Source organism: Antechinus flavipes, chromosome 3 (assembly GCF_016432865.1).
Source record: "Antechinus flavipes isolate AdamAnt ecotype Samford, QLD, Australia chromosome 3, AdamAnt_v2, whole genome shotgun sequence".
Taxonomy (NCBI): Eukaryota; Metazoa; Chordata; class Mammalia; order Dasyuromorphia; family Dasyuridae; genus Antechinus; species Antechinus flavipes.
The window spans coordinates 416,224,704-416,244,163 of record NC_067400.1 but is presented as its reverse complement, the minus strand read 5'-3'; positions in this window follow the sequence as shown (position 1 = coordinate 416,244,163).

Genomic DNA, 19,460 nt, shown 5'->3' with positions numbered 1-19,460 from the left:
TTTGTATTGCTCTAACTCACTTAAATCCAACTTACTTGCAAGTCATCATCCTCCCCATGTCCTTGATGCTCTTCAAGAACAAAGAACAGATAATAAATAACAATCTCATCTAATTTCTTTATATTTCTGCCAATGGTATACTGTCAGTCTTCCAGTCCCCCAGGCTCACAACCTAGAAATAACAATGGCTAGCATTTATATAGTGTTTTAACAGTTGAAATATGCTCTACAAATACTCTGTTAGATTATTTAATTCTTACAACCCCATTGATAGTAACTGTTTTTATTATTCTTATTTAACAGGTAAAGAAACTGAGGCTGACAGATATTAAGTGACTTACCCAGAGTTACAGCTAATAAGGATTTAAGGCAAGATTTAAACTCGGCTATTCCTGGGGGGGCTATGACCCCCAAGTTTAGCACTTTGTATATTGAGCCAAAAATATTTTCTGATGTAACTGACAGATCAGGATAGTTTTATTTGGCAGGAAAGGGCATAATTTAATCACCTAAAAGTATTAAAACTTGTGTCCTGAATTTGGAAGTATGATGTTTATAAATAATATAAACTCTGCCTTGTTTTTATTAAGGTAGAATGAATTTTGCTGATCTCTTCTTATTCTTTTATTTCAGCCCCTTTTGGCGCCCATCCAGAGAAATGGACTTCATCTTTTTTGAATCTTATGAGACTAAAAGTGCTTCTCAGAACATTTTTAGGATGTCACCATTGCAGGTCTTTGGAAACTACAGCTCCTTCTTCCAAATCAGGGGGAATTTTTTGAATTGAGAAATGCCTAACAACTGTTCCAGAAGTAAATTGTCCTTTATCCTCTTACCACTTCCTATTATATATATACAGAATATATAACATTCTGTGGCCCATAACCATGGCTCTATAAGTACCTGTTAATTGCAGGTCTCGATATTCACAGACTATAGGAACAAAATAACTTATAAAGAGAATCAGGTTCATAAGCAAAACATGGCCAAATAACATGATTTTATGGGAATATGTCACTCTATTTTCTAAATTAACAAAAAGTCTTTCATTTTTGAAGCAGACTAATGACATCATGGGGATGATGTCTTAACTTGTGTGTAAACTGGATTTAAGAGTTATAATTCTATAATAAGCCTCACTCTCTAGTTTAGTACTTTGTACTCAGTGCTCCCCATCAAAATACAGTGGCAGGACAAAAGTCAATGATTTGGGATGCACTGGATGACCTTGCATCTTCAATGTCTGACTAAGCTGTTAGTACTCCATAGTGCCTGCTTCAAGCCATCTTCATGGCTGTTGGAATGAATTTTCATCTCCGCATTCTGCCAGGATTGGGGTAAAAAGTCTTCACATGCTTGAGGTGGATACCCCCTACCTTACCCATAGATTTGAGATTTGTTGGTTACCCTCAACCTGATTTAGCCCATCTGCCAAAACAGCTTACTGGGATGTGGCTGGTTCGTGGAGCCACAGGTGTAAGTTGGGTGGCAGGTGGACACCAAAAGTGGAAAACAGCCCTGAAAAGGCTCAGCAAGCCCTCACATTAGAGGTACTAAGTCTTCCCTGAATACCTGAATACCTATATACCCTCACATATTGGTAGTGGTAATGCCTCACTAAGAGTTCCCAATACTAATAAAATTAAACAGCTAGTGAAGAAAAAAAGAATCTTAACATAAATATCAATGATTCTTATAGTTGTCTAAATCTGTGATTTTATTGGCAAAGAGGACTTCTGGTAACCCCACCACCCCCACCACCCCCGCGCCAAAGATGACAATGTTATTTCAGTAAGCTTGACTTCAGGCTAAAATTCTAGAGTGTGTTTTTAAATATATCATTAAAGGAAAGATTTTTTTTTACATTTTGAAAATGAAATGATAATCATTAAAGATCCAGCAGCTCCAGAGCCACTATTACTCCAATGACATTCTTTCAGGAGTAATATAAGTGAATTCAGGATTCAAATATTAGAAATCTGCTGCAGAGGATTATTAAGTTATTTGTAAAACTAAGCTGTCTCTTAATATTCCCTAGGATGATCATTTCATAGTAGAAATTAAAGGTTCCAATGTAGATCATCAATAAAATATATAACATTCTGAGGCCCATAACCATGGCTCTATATGTATCTGTTGATTGCAGGTCTCAGTGTTCACAGACTATAGGAACAAAATAACTTATAAAGAGAATCAGGTTCATAAGACACCATCAGTTGTGGTGGATATAAAAATAGAACACAGTTGCATTTTTTCAGTTCTATAAAAAAGAGAGAACAGAGGAGAATGAAAATGATCTTTAGCCACTGGATTTTGTAGTAGAGAGTCTCATACCTTTCAAAATCTCCAACTCTGCCTTCCCTCCCAATTAGCTTATCAATCTTTGGAACTTTGCAGGAGAGGCTACGTATGTATGTATATGTATACATGAATATATACATTTTATTCACACATGTGTATAAATAGGGGGCAGCTAATTGATGCAGTGAATGCTCTGGGTCTAATCAGAAAAACTTGGATTCAATTCCAGACAGACACTTTCTAGCTATATGATCCTGGGCAAGTGACTTAACCCTTTTTGCCTCAGTTTCCTCACCTGTAAAATGAACTGAAGAAGGTAAATTACTCCAGTATCTTTTCCAAGAAAGCACAAATGGAATCAGTTACAAAGATCTGGAAACATCTGAAATACTAAACACTAACAATAAAGATGTCTAATTTATTAGAGAAATCTTATGTCCAGATTCAAAAGTCAATTGTTCAAATAGAAGATAAGATAGATATGATTAGACATTGCTCATTTTTGTTGTTCTTCAGTCATTTTTCAGTAATGTCTTCTCTTTATGAACCCACTTGGGTTTTGCTTGGCAAAGATATTGGAGAGGTTTGTCATTTACTTCTCCAATTCATTTTATAGAACTGAGGCAAATAGAGTTAAGTAACTTGTCCAAAGTCATATAGCTAGTAACTATCTGAGAATGAATTTGAACTCAAGTCTTCCTGATTCCAGGCCTAGTGCTCTAACCATTGGGGCCATCTAGCTGTGCAAGGAGATTTGAAGAAAGAATGATTTGATGTTCCATGTTTGCATGAGGGATGGGTTTGGTAAGCCGCCGCAGTGGGGATTTGGGAACAATGCTCTCTTTGGAGACTCTTAGAGTCCAAACATTGTCACCAAGTTCCTTCATCCTTTGGTTTATTATGTAGTTCATAAGTGCTGCTAGAAATCCATTCCTACAAAATTCCTATGTTCTCTACTATGGCTTGTAAATTTGGTCCATGGGGAATTGCAAAAAAGAAATGCTCCAAAATGTTTTGGCCATTGAGTACATAATTAAAATTAGTGTGTTTACATTGAGAGGTGGCGTACAATACTCATTTGAATGAATAAGCTTTTGGCATGTTTGCTTTTTTAAAATAAAGTCTCGTTAAATCAATCAATCATCATGAATTTATGAAATGATAACTTTATGCCAGACACTGTGCTGGGATGGATAGACAAAAGTGAAACAAACTATCCTTGTAAGGAGCTTTCATTCTAATGAAGAGGACAACATGTAGAACTGTTACACTAAAGATACATAAAATGAATACAAGGTAATTTGGGGAAGTAGATGATGGGGAGTGATCAGGGAATGTTTCATGGAGAAAACAGCCCTTGAGCTGGTTCTTGAAGGAAGTTGTCCATTATCTCACTGTGTCTTAAGAGTACATTATAGGTTCTTGAAGGAAGCACCACCAGCATGCAAACTCAAGCAGTTATAAACAGAGTTAGAAAAACTTGGAACACGGGTCCAGCAATGGGATATATTGCAGTCTCCTGAGGACCAATCTAGCTAAATCTGGAGATGATCATCGCTGGTATGTTAGCTATTAGGTGACAATATTATTGGCCATAGTAACTCATGAAAACACCAGAGTATGAAGATTCTCTCTCTCTCTCTCTCTCTCTCTCTCTCTCTCTCTCTCTTTCTCTCTCTCTCTCTTCTTTCTCTCTCTGTCTCTCCTTTCTCTCTCTCTGTCTCTCTCTGTTTCTCTCTTTGTTTCTCTCTCTGTGTTTCTGTCTTTGTCTCTCTCTCTCTGTCTCTCTCTTCTTTCTGTCTGTCTCTGTCTCTGTTTCTCTGTCTCTCTCTTCCTCCTTCCTCTGCCTCTTTTGTCTGTTTTTCTCCATCTCTCTGTCTCTGTTTTTCTGTCTCTCTCTTCCTCCCTTCTCCCTTTTCTCTCTTACTGTTTCTGTCTGTGTCTCTGTTTGTCTCTCTGTCTCTTTCTCCCTCCTTCCTCTCCCTCTGTCTGTCTCTCTTTGTCTGTTTCTCTCTGTTTTTGTCTATCTGTCTATCTGTCTGTCTGTTTCTTTCTCTCTTTAAGGGGAAGAGTTCCTACTCTGATTAATTCATCAATCCATCGATGATAAATTAGCTATAATTACAATTGTTTGCTTCACTATACTTCATACTAGGAACATAAGAACATAGAATGAGATAATCCTGTGAGCTTACACTTTAATGGGGAGACAACCAGTCTAAGTATATATGAAATGGAGGACTCTACAATGAGTGCCCAGTCTACATATTTATTTGTACACTAACGAATATACATACATGTATGCACATATATATATATATATATATATACATATACATATGTTATAGCATGCATAAATTTAAAAAATAAAAATAGGTGCAAAGTAGTTAACTTAAAGGTCATTTGGGAGAGGCGCCACTAGCAATTGAGGGCATCAGGGAATGCTTTATACAGAAGATAATGTCCAAGTATGATAAAGCTGCAGATCCTTGAGGTATTAAAATAAATATGTTTTGGATAGCCATCTTGTTCTCAGCATTTGGCATCACAGCACAATGGCCAGCAGGTGGCAACATATGGTTATAAAAGTACTGGGAGATAGCTGAAGGCCATTGTCCCTAGGCTGGGGAAGAGCAAACTGACAGAAATGTTCGTTTTCCCAAGAAATCATTTCAGCTCATGGTAAGAAGAGGGTGTGAGCAAAGTCTAATGAAAGAGTCCAAAGTTTGAACCCAGGAAGCATTTCTTTTATTTGGATACATGGGCTTCATAATCTGTGTCACCTTTTCACTGTGCCACTCTCCAAAGGATGGACAGCTACTGCTGATTCTATCTTTACCTCCAATAGATACAAAAATGCTCTGGTTGCCTACCTTGTGTGCCAGACTAGCATCAGAAGAAGTCCAACCCTGCTCTTTTGTCAGAAAAATGTGTATTCCTCAGCAGGTTCTACAATGGATGGTGCAGCTCCAAATGAATTCATCTGAAAAATCACTACTCTACACACTGTAGACTGGGCTAGAGTTATGTGGTTCAAACAAAATTCATTTTTCCTGTGTTTGTGTGGCTACTTGCCGTCAATGGGAGATATCCCTCTATAGTTGAAAGGGTACTGTTTTTGGCATCAAAAGGACTAGTCCAATTCAAAGCCTGAATCTGCTACTAACTATTGATCTCTAGATCTTGGGAAAATCACATTAACTCTCTGGGTCTGTTTCTTTATCTCTCCACGGTAGAGTTATCTATCCTGTAATGTTCTTTCTAGCTCTTAAACCTATACGGTCTCACTGGAGGAGAAGGTCCGTCTGAAATTGGGGATTTTCTCTAGAACACTAAACTTGGAGTATCAGGTTCAGGTTCCTAGTACGACTTTTGCCATTAACCGTGTGCTCTTGGGGCAAGTCACAAACTCTGAGTCTTGGTATCTTTTTCTGTAAAATGGAATAACACTAAGACTTGTGATACCTATCTCACAGGATTTTTATGAATATCAAATGAGATTACAAAGCCTTTTCTAACTTTTAAAGGCTTCTATAAACTTAGCTGCTAAATAACAAAAAGCTTTGGACCTGAAGTCAGAAAAATCGGAGTTCATATGTTACCTCAAACACTTACTATCTTTGTGAGAGACAAATCACAACTTTTGTTGATATTAATTTTCTTATCTACAAAATGAGGATAATTATGGTACTCACCTCATAAGATTGTTGTGAGTATCAAATGAGATAACATATGTAAAACACTTTGTAAACCCCTAAGAACTTTGAAAATGCAAGCATTTATTATCATAATTGTTAAGAATTATTATTTTAATTACTACTAATTACAGTTATTAATAATTTTAATCATAAAAGTAACAGCATGTCTAATAAGTGGGCCACACAGCCTTTAGAAGAAAAACTGACCTCCATCAGAAGAAGCTCATTTCATATTTGGACACCTTTAATTGTTAGGAATTGCTTTTCCTTATTATAATAAATATAAATTGTTGTTATTTTAATCTAATTGAGGTCAACTCTCCATCAATTTATGAATATAGTTCAGCTTTAGTCACTGAACTATACATATTAATTTTCTCCTATATTTACAAAGATAGTGCTATTGCCTCACTAGCGACTAAGTTTGCAATTTGATTTGTATTTCTCAGAGCATGAATAGCTTTGGATTGATTTTTCTACATTCTCTCATACAGTCTTCTTGAGATCAAGGATATGTATTTCTAAATTAATGGATTAGGGTTGGGCGGTCCTATTTGTATCCATGGGAAGACTTCCCCCAATAGAATGGATGGATGAGAACAATTTGTTCTAAAGGCCATGAAGGCAGCTGAAACAGGCAGTGGAGCTCTTAGAATTTGGTCAAACATTGAAGACACCAAGGTCCTCCACTGTATGTCTGGATATTGGCAGTTGTCCTGACTTTTGTCCTGCTGCTGGACTTTGATGATTCTGGAAGAAAGAATGAAACTGACAATTTTGTACAACTCTGCTTCACTTAAATCTAATTCATTTTCAAATTAAGACATCATCCCATGATGACATTGGTTCTCTTTAAAATGAAAGACAAGCAAGAAACATGGAACAGAGTACTTTGAGCCCAAACTTTTGCCAAATATATACCAGGCTCTTATTAAATCAATGAATTTAACCAATCAGGCAATTAATCAATAATTATCATTAAATGATGACTATGTGACAGACACTGTATTAATCCCATAGTAGGTGCCTTGAAGAGTTAAACAATTTTTAAGTTCAGCATGGTAAGAAGAATATATTTATATGTAAATTTTTCTTCTAAAATGAATAAAAGGGCAAGTTCGGAAGCCAATTTTTGGAGTTGTTCCCTACTTTTAAGAATTGTGCTGGATAAAAATCAGGATATTTATAGCATCTCATCTCCAGGCTTTCTGAGATTGGCTGAAAGGAATATCCATCAAGAAATCTCATTTGAATTTCAGTCCAAACATTCTCATTCTTCTCTTCCCTCTCTAGTGTGGATGCTGATTTACCAGAGTAAGCATTTGCCACCAAATTTAGGAATTAAGATGAATAGGAGAACTTGGTCAATTCTTCATTTTAAGAAATAATAATCCTAGACAATGAAAGAAACAACACGAATTCAACCTCAGAGTAAGATCTGATGATATTTCTGATCTGCTTTCTAAAACTTTAAAGATGTAGGAAAATTCCTCTCTCTCTCTCTCTTAGCTAGAGAGGAGTTCCTCTTTCTCCTAGAAGAAAAGCACTGCTTGCCAGAACATTCTTCTCTGGGTGCCAAGGGGGGCCAGGGAATGGATGCAAGCCATGGGACCAAGCATGGTGCTGAATTGAATTCAAGAGCAGGAGCCATTAAAGACCACTTGAAGATACACTGAAACCTGATGGGAAACATCTGATCCAGGCTGCTGAGAAATGAATGCTATGATGGGCCAGCTTTGGTGTGCAACTAACACTAGAGAAAGAGGCAGCTCTGTTTGGGCAAAGTCTTCAGGCTGGCTCTGAGGCTTCTGCACAGATGCAGACTTGCCAAGCCCAGCAAGCAGCAGCTGCAGCTGTGCATCCAAGGGCAGCTCTGACTCTGTGTTCCGAGGGTGAATGTTCCCTGGCATATGTCTGTCTTTTGTGGACACACTGGCGGGCACAGATGATGATAGTGATCACTCCAGTCATCTCCTCTGAAAGAGGGCAAAGTGGTGTTTGTGTGAATAGACTTATACTTGTGAAGATGTGCAGGCAAATGTCTACGAGCATTAATCAAGAAATATTTGTGAAGCACCTACTATGTATTAAGCACAAGGCCTAATATGTGCCAGAAATAGATCTACTTAGAATGAAACAACCCATGCTCTTAATGAGCTTACATTCTTTTTGTCTCTATCTCTCTGTCTCTGTCTCTGTTCATGCACCTCTCTTTTGTCTGTGTCTCTGTGTATGTCTCTCTCTGCTATGTGTGTGCCTCTCTGTCTGTCTGTCTGTCTGCTCTATAAACTCTTCTTTTCTTAACTCTTTATTGCTTTCACACCATTGACTCACATTGAGCTTATTGTCTACTAAAACTATCTGATCTTTTAATGGGAACTGTTGTCAAGCCAGGCCTTAATCATTCTATTTAATTTTTTCCTTCCTTTCCTTTAGTTTCCCTTCTTTTCTTCTTTATTTCCTCCCTTCTTCCTTCTTTTCTTCTCTCTCTCCTTCCTTCCCTCCCTCCCTCCTTTCCTTCCTTCCTTCCTTCCTTCTTTCCTTCCTTTCTTCCCTTCTTCCTTCCTTTCTTCTTCCTTCCTTCTTCCTTCCTTCCTTCCTTCCTTCCTTTCTTCCTTTCTTCTTCCTTCCCTTCCTTCCTTTCTTCCTTCCTTCCTTCCTCCTTCCCTACCTTCCTTCAATTCCTTCCTTCCTTCTGCCTTCCCTTCCTTCCTTCCTTCCTTCAGTTCCTTCGTTCCTTCCTTCTTTCCTTCAATTCCTTCCTTCCTTCCTCCTTCCCTTCCTTCCTTCCTTTTTCCTTCTTTCCTTCCTTCCTTTCTCCCTTCCTCCCTCCCTTCCTTCTGTTCTTCTTCCCTTCCCCCATCCCTAATAATTTATTTCTTTTTTTTCCTTTAATGCAATAATTTAATTTTATGGCTTTAAATTTCATCTGATTCTTTCCAGTCTATTATTTTAGTCTTTAGCTTTAGATCTTTTGGATTATGATTCTCTCATAAACTTTTTAAGGATCCCTCTTAGCTATGTTAAATGTACAGATTTGATATTCATCACATCTATGCTTTTTTCAAATCATTGATAAAAATACTGACCAGAGCAGAGTCTTATGGCACTTCACCAGAGAGGCCTCTCCTACAAGAATGACAATAGTTGGCACACCACAATTATGTTCACTGATAAGATGCCAGCTGGCATATAAATGCTGAATCCACTGACTTGAATAAACATCCATTTCCTCAATGGTAGCTTGCTAATTCAATCTGGCTGCTTGATTCCCAGTTCCCCTGTTACTAACCTTACTGACCTATGGCTTAGTTCTTTTAATTTCTCTGAATACTGCTTTGGTCACAATTTTTCGATTATTTCTTCTTTGCCTCTGTTACAGAATTCTCCCACCCTCTGTGTTGACTTTCTCAGCTAATTTTGATTCAGAATTATTTAGGACAACACCCTGGCAAATCTCCAATATAATTTTCCAAACTATTTTTCTCAAAAGGTCACTGAAGGGAAGTTCCAGTTTCCTCACATTTCTACTTTTCTACCCTCATTTCCCACTCTTTCTTTCACCCTCCTTTCTCCTTTTCTTTAAGCCAACTTAAACTGTTTGCCTCCATGGCCTCCAAATGCCAATTTCCTCCAAGAGCAAATAGAAAATACTCTATTTGACTTTCAAAGTCCTTTTTAATCATTTCCTCTTCTACCTTTTCAGTTTTCTTACACTCTACTCCCCTGCATGTATTCCATGATAAAGTGATATTGACCTGGATGTTTCACAAATAAGATTCTTCATTTCTCAGCTCTGGCTATTTTTTCTAGCTCTTGCCATTCTTTCTAGTTTTTGCCCCTCCATTTCTCTTTCACTATCAATACTGTCCTTCCTGGCTTACATTAAATCTCAACTAAAATCCCACTGTCTACAGGAAATCTTCCCTAACCCTATTAATTCTAGTGCTTTCCCTCTTTTAATTATTTCTCATTTATCTTTTATGTAGCTTGTTTTGCATATGTTTGTTTGTGTTTTATCTCCTCTGTTACTATTAGCTCCTCTAGGGCAGAGATTATCTTTTGTCTCTTTTTGTATCCTGGTTTTTAGCACATTTCTGGGCTCAGAGTAGGCTCTTGAGAAATATTTATTGAAGAATGAATCCTCAGACTCTGAGCACTCACTATCAGTTCCCAGTTTGTACACTACTAAATTAATATCCATCCAATAGCCAACCCTCTCTGGTTGTTCAAGCAGCTACAAAACCACCTAACTATGCGATTCTCTAAAACATCTTTGTCTTGTCCATCAGGCTATTGCTAATGAAAGATTTGGTCAAGTGCCATGAAGGCAGAGATTCCTCTGTCCTCGGCTTTACTTTTAGAGTCTTTTTCAAAGTTATATTTCTGTTTGATGTTTTCACACTATTGTCATAAAACAGGGACAAAATAAAATAATGGGGCAAAGATTTTTTGGTGAAATATACAACTGGAGTTGCCCAACTTTTTACCAAGGAGGGAAACACGGATTTTTAAATCAGTAGTAAAGAATGAAAATTGGTCCTTACAATAAGCTGCCTTTTACTATTGTGATTTTTGATATTGTTACAGCAATTGTGCATTTTTACTTGACTCTGCACCAACATGCTTCTCCAATTGGGGAATGTTGTTACTCAGAGCTCAGACCCTGCTTATGCTCCCCTCCAGAGGGAGTTTTGATCAACACATTTGAATCCCTCATATTATCTAGTTCTTTGGCAGATATATGGCACTGCAGGTAGGGTGCTAGACATGCAGTCAGAAAAATATGAATTCAAATCCTCCCTCAGATATTACTAGCCATGTGACCTGATGCAAGTCACTTAATTTCTCTCTACTTTGTTTTTCTCATCTTTACAATGGAAATAATACTCACAGCATTGTTTTAAGGATGCAAAAAAGAAAAGTGCTTTGCAACCTTAATATATTATATTAGTGTTAACATAACCCCTTTTCCATCCCTCACCTTCATTGGTTTCCTAAAAGACAGCCCTTTGATTCTGATGTGAAAGTGGATGTGACTTCTACTTGGCTGAGACAGACTGTGATTCTATAAATCCACATAATTGTGTCAATGAAAAAGAAACTTCAGATTTGAAGATTCTGATGGGAGAAGTACCGAGACAATCTGAGAGGAAACAGGAGCTATATGGTGAATTTTTAAAATGGTGGATGAATGACATCTTCCTGGAACTGCAGACATATGAGAAGGCTAAGATCTTACCTTGGACTCTTGATTTTCGATGGCTGCCACTTTAGAGAATGCCAAGAGCAAATTTCATTGAGATAGTTCCCTCCCTTCTCCAACTGAAGTCTTTCTATTAAATCAAAGAACTTGTTTATTCAGGTATAATCTATTGTCTAACACATTATCTGGGCTACACAATAGCAGCTATACTCCCTAGCATACCCAATCAGATTAAAACATAATTTGTAAGGATTTAATTAAATAAAAATACATTAAAACAAAGATCATGTTAAGATATGGTTTCCTAAGTCAATATGTCACTCTTAGAAATTCTTTTGCAAACAATGGCTATGAAGAATACAGGTGATGTGGAGCACTTAGAGCTTGGTCAAATATTAAGAATGCCAAAGTCATCCATTACATCCTTGGTCAGCCCTTATGATTTTTGTCTTGCCACTTTTGTGACTTTTTGTCAATGACTCTGAAAGAGAGGGAGACTGATGACTTTGTGTATCTCTGCTTCACTTAAATACAATTCATGTACAAGTCAAGATATCATTCCATGATTTCACTGGTTCTCTTCAAAAATGAAGGACAAACAATAGATGTTTTGGGGAGAAAACTTACAGTATGGCTAGAAAGCAATAGGCTTGATTTTCTTGTGTATTTTACAAAATGGCTCTAAAGATAATTAGTTTTCTAAGAGAAGAATCAGAGCATTTTGAGGAATAACTATTGTAAAAGGAGCATATTGCTTCTCAAGGATAATGCTCTTTTATATATAAAAGTTGTCTTTTTAAAGTCCTATTATTATAGGATCAGAGATGGAGACTTGAAAGAGACCTGCTGATCCAAAACTTTCACTATAGAGATACAGAAATCAAGACCCAGAGAGTTAAAATAACTTTCCATTGTCCATCAAATAAGTCAGTAAGGATTTTAACTAAGATTATCGGACTGAACTAGGATATGATGGGCTGGAGCCAATTCTAATCACTGTTGAGAATTCATTGTTAAGTTTTTAGTGTGAGCCTTTGTTCTTTGGAAAGTGGCAGACATAAGAAATCATGGCTTGTCTGTTTTGTTGATTGTCTAGTCTTAAGAAAGTGATGAAGAAAATGTTATTGTTGTTTTTGCTCCATTATTTCAGTCATGTCCTATTCTTTGTGATTCACTGAGAGTTTTCTCGGCAAAGCTATGGGGGTGATTTACCATTTCCTTCTCCAGTTCATTTTAAAGATTAGGAAACTGAAGTAAACAGGGTTAAGGGACTTGCCCAGAACTAGGAAGTGCCTGAGGCTGAATTAGAATTCAAATCTTCTAGGTTTCAGTTCTGACATTATCCATTGTGCTACCTAGCTATAAATTAAGCCTTTTTTTCTTTTTCTCCTCTCCAGAGAAATGGTTGCTAAACATTCACCAGCACAAGTCTATGAAATACTTTGCTCAGTATCAAGGTTGTTTCTTCTACCACATTTCAATATGTTATTCTGCAACTACTATTTCAAAACTAGGTTATCATCTACACGGAGGGTCATTAGTGGGAGCCCATAGGTGAATCTAGAGGATAGTCAAGTAATGATAAAGTTCCATAAGGTAGTTTTCCCAGTATCATCCAAAGTACCAGATTTAACAGCCTAGTTCTGACAACAGCAGCTTATGTCCCACTCACAGTCTGTCCAGTTTGCCTGAGCAGCATCTCCAATTCACAATCAACAGAAAGACCCATTTACACTGGTATGGGCAGATGGTACCAGATTGAATACCAATTCCGCCTCAAGCTCTTTCCCATTGTCCTCTGTCAAGTTATTTGGCTAAATAAAATTCTGACACTCTCCCAGGGCACAGAGGGCCACAGCTTGCTCCTTGATCCCAAAGTGATGATGCAGGGACATGTTTATTTTAACGTATTTATCCAAGATGAAAGACAGGCACTTACTGGGCCCAATTCCCACAACTGGAGTTGTCAGACTTGCATTGCCTCACATACACAGGGAGAAGTCATAGCAATAACATGCAGTCCAAGGAGCAGTGACCTGTTCTAACTCACTATTGTAAATTTTAGTGCTGAAGAAATTCTCTTCTTTCTGAAATGTCCACACAACTTTATTAACTCTTACCACTGCTAGTAGGAGCCATGCCTTTGGTTGCCTATAATAAAGAAGACTCCACGGGGATTGTCCCCAAATATTTCTATTTCTCATTGGATTGTTTTCAGCTATTCTCTGCCTATTCTGAGCATCAAAGGATTTATAAGTATAAGGAATATTACACAACAGTAGTCCTACCCAATAATTTTACAGATGCTTTCACCAGATCACGGGGACAGTGACAGATCTGAGAACTGAAAACAGGATTCCTCATTCAAAATCTCTTGCTAATAATGTATTGACTGGAGGTTCTGTTGAGGTCTTTTGTTTCTGTTCCTGGAAAGAATGAAAATCTCACTTGGAAAAGGGTGGAGAGGGAAAAGACTAGAGATGTCTATTCTGTCTTTCTTTGAATCACACAGAGATATGTCCCTTGCCAAATGTAGGCCTCTTTATACATGTGGGACCCAGTCCTTTCATTACATACTAAAACAACATTCATTCCATGAGAAACAGCCATCTATCTATTTACCTTTTCTTGCCTCTCTATTCCCCATTCAAGATGTTAAAATCATTTGAAGATACTATTCCTGGAGTAGAAAACATATGCAGGAAGAATTCAATTTTCCCTCCTCCAGATGTGCACCATGTGGCCTTGTTATAGAGGCAATAGGGAATGTAACCCTACATTTCCTTCAGTGTAGTTAAACCCCAAGTTATTATGCTGCAGTAATAACATTTGGGCATTTCATTTCCTCGTAGCTTAAAAAAATGTCTGCAACCTGACCATATTCAGATACATTCAATGAGCAGTGGACAACACTGCAGAGAAATAAACCCAGTTTGCTTAGCATTCAGATATGGCTCAATTTCTCATTCAGCAGAATTTTCTGAAGAGGGGCATTCAGTGGATTATAATGTTCTTTCCTGCCTTTATTCGGGAGTATCTCTATACAATTTCAAGGAGAATCCCTTCCATGGTGTTTCAGGAGGAAATGATTAATTAATTATAACCGCACCCCTTTTTTTAGGTCATCCTTGCTAGATACAAATACCAATTACCAGTAAAGCTTAACTCCAAGAAACACTCAAAACATAGAAACACCCCATATTTCTAATTGAGCCTTTGGAATGACTATACATCTGGATGTAATCTGGAAGGGTGGAGTTCCTTCGTGATTTCCAAAGGTTGCAATTCTCACAACCTGCCCTTCACACCTACAAACAGAGCTTTTCTGCCTGTGAACTAACAGATTCCCAAACAATCAGAAATCAGCTTCTGGGTCTCAAATCTGGCGCCCCAGACCCTTTGGTCCTTTTATTCTGGGCCAGGTGTATATTAGGGAAGAAATCAAGTGCTAATATAAAGATTCTGCCTCCAGTGCCCACTCTCAGTACCTGCATTACTTTACTAAACTTTGTTGGTACTACCAACACATTTCACAAAGGCTATTGAGTCCCAGCCTTTGGTGTTACTGACAACCTATTCAAACAAGTTTACTTCAAGATTTAGAAGCTGAGTTTCTGGGCTGATGCCCCAGGTGGCTACTGCTAGGTTGATGGAAAAGCCACTTTCCAAGTCAATACATGACTGAGTCATGATCAGTCATTAGATTTGTGATGGTTATTAATTCCAATGGGTATTAGGATTATTTATTATTGATGTTACTAGTAATAGAATCATAATTACTTCATAATGATGCTGGGAGAAGCATCCTAGACTCTGTTGATTTACTTAATTAATTTAGACCCTGATTAGAAATATGCTGGAAATGAAATCAAGCAAGAAGCTTCAGAAATTTGAGACTAGCTGTGGATGGAGTAAAAGAATACAAGCTTACCTTATTTTATGATACTTTGCTTTATTGTTCTTTGCAGATACAGTGTTTTGTTTTATTTTATTTTTTTTACAAACTGTAGCAATCTTGTTTTGAGTGTTTATTGGCACCATTTTTCTAACAGAATGCTCTTATATTGTTTCACTGTGTCACTCTCTAGTCATTCTCACACTATTTAAAACTTTTTCATTATTATTATATCTGTTATGGTGACTTGTGATCAGTGGTGTTTGTTGTTCCTATTGTAATTGTTTTGGGGGTGGCATAAACTATTTCCAAATAAACTTAAATGATAAATGTTGTATGTGTTCTAACTATTCCACCAACTGGCTATTCTCCATTTCTTTCCCTTTCCTCTAATCTCCCTATTCCCTGAGATATGACAATATTGAAATTAGATCAATTAATAACCCTACAAAGACCTCAAGCGAAAGCAAGCCTCAATCTATATGGCAAACTTCATTGTTGTCTTATTTTAAGAGATTGCCACAGCTACCCACCCCAACCTTCAGCCATGCTGATCTGTCAGCAGCTGCCATCAACACTGAGGCAAGATCTTCTCCCAGCAAAAAGGTTAGGACTTCTTGAAGGCTCAACTGATGGTTAGCATTTTTAGCAAGAAAGTTATTTTTTAAACTAAGGTATATACATACACACACACAATACTGTTTCATACTTAATAGACTTTGGAATAATATAAATATAACTTTTATATATGCCAAGAAACAAAAACATTGGTGTAACTCATTTTATTGTGATAGCCAATTATTGTGGTGATCTGGAACTGAACCCATAACATCTCTGAAGTATGCCTGTACAGCATTTGGAGTGAGGGATCCTGGATCTGCAACCTGGCTCTGCCACTTATATACTGTATAGCCTTGAAAAACTCAAGTTACTGACTTTCTGGGTCTCAGGCTTCTCATCTTTAAAATAAGGTTGAATTAGGTTATTTCTGAAGTGCTCTAATATATGACTCAATGATCTAGAGGAAACCTGGATTTGACTTAGTAATCTTGCTGGTCTGGTGATACTGTTTTCTCAGGACACTAAACTATGTTTGTTTACTGGGTCTTCATTACTTTGCTATTAAAGTATTTGTTCCTTTGATCTTAAGAATATGATAGGATATCTTGCCAATTTTCTATACAGTGGGAAATGGACCAATTTCCTAAAAAAGATTCAGGACAGAAAGGTAGGGACTGGAGTCTGTGGAATTTCTTTCTTTATTTGATCCTTGTTAAGACCAGTTCACCATTTGTCCATCTAATTGAAAATAGTCCCTCTTTTCTTGGACAAACACTAGTTTTAATGGAATATCTGATGTTTTTTGTCTCTTGGAACTATTCCCTTCCATAATTCACCTACCTGTTGGTAGCCAATCCAGAATTTCTCTCATAGAATCAAATGTCCTTTATTGTAGGATGTTTGTAAAATCAGAAACTGGAAAGGAGTTCTTCAGAAAGGTTAGGAGAGATTGCTAATTTCAGAGAGATAGCCCCAGATAGCATGGGAAGATGGGGGCCTTTGGTCACCCCTCCCCTTCCAAAGATTCTCTTTACCATTCCCTCTACTTAATCTCCTTTATTCAGGGCCTTATTAATGATAGTGTATTACCCAGATCATTTGCTTTTTCCTTCTCCTCCCCAGTTGCCAGTTTCTTGGTTATTCCCCTCATTATTAACTGGTTCAAAAAAGAACAGGGGTAGAGACAGGGGAGGGGAAGATTTGGATTTGGGTATTTCATAATGATAATAATAGCCTATATTATATTGTTCATTATGAATTAAAAAGTACTTTCCATAAGTTACTTCTTCTGACCCCAAACAATCCTCTATGGGTTCTATTTCTATTTTAATGATGAGAAAAAGAAAGCTTTGAGAAGTTGAGACTTGTCTCTGATTACACAGATAATATGAACTAAAATCTTTCTTGATCCTGAATGTGAAATTCATAGAACTTCAGATTATTAAAATTAATAGAAGGATTTCTGAAGCCATATAGTTCAAACCATACCTGTATAAAAACCTACAATAGGCAGGCAACAAGCATTTATTAAATACTTTTTATGTGCTAGGCACTGTGCATCGTACATACCCAACAAGCATCCATGGAGTTTTACCTCAGAATTCCAGGAAGGAATCAGGATGGGTGGGGGGGAGAAGGGGAGGGCTTCCCCCTTTAGGTAGTACTGAAAGTAATTGTACTTCTTTGTAATTCCTACCCAAGAAGAATTAGTCTATTCCATCTTTCATATGACAGTCCTTCAAATTCTTGAAGACATTTATCTTGTCACCACTAAATCTTTTCTTTTCTAGACTAAACATCCCAAATACCTTCAATTGGCCCTCTTGAGCTCAACACCCTTTGTCATACCGGTTTACTTTTCTGAAAATTTTCTTTTATTAACATCTCTCCATTGTGGGATCCAGAACTGGACTCTGTAGTTCAAGTGTAATCTGACTAGACCATCCCCAGCGTAGTGACACTACCATTTACTCAGTGCTTGACACTTTTGCTCTTCTAACACATATCTCCAAATTGTATTAGCTTTTGTGGGGTTGTGGTGACATACCATTGACAGATATTTACTTTGTAATGCACTAAATCACAAATTTTTTTAGTAGAGGTGCTATCCCCCTTAGACTCTTAAAAGTTGATTTTAAATAAAAGCTTAGATATTAAGACTTCACATTTATCCCTATCAAATTCAGCCCAAAATTATACCCTGTCAAATTGTGATGCTGGAGAAGACTTTGAGAGTTTCTTGGACAGCAAGGAGATCAAAGCAGTTAATACTTAATGAATTAATTTAAACTGCTTGTTATAAGGACAAATTCTGAAGTGTAAATCTTATTTTTTTTATATATTTTCAATGCTTAGCACACTGCTGGGCACACACTTGATGCTTAATAAATGCTTATTATCCAACTGTCCCCTTCGCTCTACTTATACCACAACCACTTTAATATTGTTTTTTGTGATATCATTTCCTGCCCAGACTATTGCAGTATGTTCCTGATCTCTCTGAATCCATTTTCTTTCTCTCTCCAATCCATCCTTTATGAGGCTGCCAAAATGATATTACTAAAGCACAGGTCTGACCATGTTACTGCTCTGTTCAAGAAGTTTCCATAGTTCCTCATTTCCTTTAGGATATAAACTTCTGTGTCTGGCATTTAAAGTTCTTTATATTCTAACTTGAACCTATCTTTCCAGTCCAGTCCAGGACTATTGTCCCTCCCCCAATGTACTTTTTGTTCTAGCCAAAATAGCTATTTGCTATTTCTCTGCACACAATAGTATGTTTTTCTACTTTTTGCATTTGTGAGTCTAAAAAAGAACGTAACTTCTTTCAAGAGTTCTTTCCCAATTCCCCTGTTCCTTAGTGCTTTACCAGTTACTGTATATATTTTGTAGGTATGCTATATTTACTGATCTATGAACATGTTGCCTCTACTTAATAAAAATATACATTCTTTAAGGGTAGAAATTATCTCATTTTTATATTTTCCCCCATTAACTGATTCAGACCCTGGCACATACCAGGAAATTAAATGCTTTTTGAATGAACAATATTTACCATTCCTCCTTTTAATTATAACCTGTAACATTTTGCTAGGAATCAAAGTGAGGCTCTCTATTTATTTCTTTCTCTTTTCTTTTTTTGACCAATGGGGCAATATCTGCCATTTTCTTGACCTGTAGAACCTCTCCTTTTCCCCAGAATCTTTAAAATATCATGGGCACCTGCTCAGAAGTCACAGCTAACAGTTATTTTAACTCCTTCAGATGTAATTCATATGAATTTGTTGATTTGAGTTCATAAGGGCAGCTAGTTGCTCTCTCATGGTCTCCTATTCACTTATTTTTTGCCCTTTCCAGTTCAACAATCATTTCTTTTGGCAGAGAAAACAGAAGCCATAAAGAACCAGACTTCTGCTTTATCTTTGCTTTCAGTTAACTCTATCTTTCTTTGATTCTTCTTTTTTTTCCAATTTAACTTTTAAAATTCTTCATTTTTTATTTATCTGTCCTTGCCAGCTTCAGCTCATGTTGAGCTTTAGTGACCTACACACAGTGAACAAGGGATCATGCCTCACTTTTTCAGCTTTCATTTTCTGTATATGACTTTTAAAAAGTTTAGCTGAGTGGTGGGTTCTTTGTGATGCCACATGGGTCTTTCATTCTTGAGAACTTCCCTTCTGGAACATTAATCCATAGGATCCTACCTTTTCTAGAATTTTTACGAAACATGATCTCCCCAAATCTAATATACATTTCCTATCATTCCTGACTTTCCTCACTTCGTTCACAAAATCTAAAG